Source organism: Coregonus lavaretus, assembly GCF_964263955.1.
Source record: "Coregonus lavaretus genome assembly, chromosome: 10".
NCBI lineage: Eukaryota > Metazoa > Chordata > Actinopteri > Salmoniformes > Salmonidae > Coregonus > Coregonus lavaretus.
Window position 1 is genome coordinate 25,233,292 of NC_139997.1, and position 1,696 is coordinate 25,234,987.

The 1,696-nt window shown below is 41.9% G+C and overlaps 1 long non-coding RNA gene across 1 annotated transcript; it reads left to right on the forward strand.

Annotated features, from left to right (window-relative positions):
- LOC311136053 lies at positions 1-1,470 on the forward strand. The gene is made up of 2 exons (XR_014613838.1): positions 1-229; positions 483-1,470. It is a non-coding gene; the product is annotated as an uncharacterized lncRNA (long non-coding RNA).
- Positions 1,471-1,696: the final 226 nt, after the last annotated feature.

Here is a 1,696-nt window from a genome sequence, read left to right on the forward strand (position 1 = left end):
CTGAACATTATGGGATGTTTGGTTAGGAAAATCTTGCATCACTGCGTCACACATTCTCTTTATCTTGCTCTGGTGAAACAGACGGAAAGGGCTGGCTCTCACTTCTAGACATGTCTGATGCTAGGGCATCAGTGCTGGACAAGAAGATGCCTTTCAGGCTGCTGAGGACCATTGGTGTCCTGTATGTCCCTGCATCAACAGAGGAGAGAAGGAAGACGGTCCACCCACCGTGAGTACTGAGAAAGCACTAAACGCATTATTTATCCTACAAGACAAGAGGTCATTAAATTAACATGATTTTTGGGTGCAAGCCAGAGAACATGATGTTCTACAGTATAATGAGGTGCAGTTTTAATAGAGGATCCTCAGCTGTAATTGAATACTGTACAATAGACACCTAGTGGTCCCCCATGATTCAATAGAGAATCACTGTTTAGTTAGATAAGCGCCCCTTAATCTCTCCACATTCTCATTGGTTGCAGAATCATTCCATCCCCAGGCTCCTACCCAGTCCACGCCCACGCTCCAGTTTCCTCCAATCTACAGGCTACCGAGACCACACCAAAGACATTTGAAGGCTGGGCCAACTCATACTATACACAGGGGAGCCCTGTTCAGCTCTCAGGTTATTATGGTCACAACCATGGATATGTCCTCAAGCATAGCTTTGGGCCAAGTCATGGACATAGTCACTAACACAGCTCCGGCCATGGACACAGTCATGGGCACACATATGCCTCTCAAACCACTAGTCACTGGGATCCAGTGGCTCAACATCTACATTCTCAACATTCCCACCTCAGTCCACTGTCTGTGTCTGTCAGTGCCCCCCAGAGTTTCACAGCAAACATGCCAGAGTCACTGCCAGGATCTGTGATGGTTCACCCAGGGGCACCTGTGTCTTCACTGACCGTTTGATGACATAGAAAACACATTGAATGACAGAGCTATCTCATATGTTATACGTTGAGATATAATATGCTTGGACATGGGGTTTGAGGCAGTACTTAAAGGTACACGGTTTCTTCACTGATGATTTTGGTTTCAAGAAACAAGCAGGCTCAAAATGTTCAAGGTCAAATCAATACAAGAAGGTTTTGATTGTCAGTTGATTGTAAGACCACTCCTTTTGGCTTGTACTTTGCGTTTTTCTACACATACTGTAGACAAATCTCTTGGCACTCTTGATATATCAGGCATTTTATATTACACTTTCACTGATTTATTCAGTTTTCCTTTACTTAACTACTTACAGCAATTAAATAGCATCCCCTCACCAGTAAATTAGATCCATTACATGCAGTTTGTTTGGCAATCAACATTATTGTAAATTGAGGAGCAGGGAGCAGTGGGTGAGGTTATCAAGAGTGTGGGCTATAAGGGCAGATTATGATGTAATCTTTAGAAAATGAGGCAGTTGTGCACAGTAAAGAGAAGCCATAAATGACAACCAAGACTAAATATAGCAAATCAATGATTATTATTTCTTTACAAATGCATGCTTTCAAGTTATACTGTTTATATACAAATAGCTATTTTGCATATACAACTGGATCAAGTGGTAAGAGTCATGTAACAGGTCATGATGGAACACGTTATTCGATATCAGTAATGCAAGAGAAAAAGTTAAAAGGCACACAATTCTTCAATGAAAACATGAACCCTGCCATATCACTACAATAGTTTAGGGGTTTCT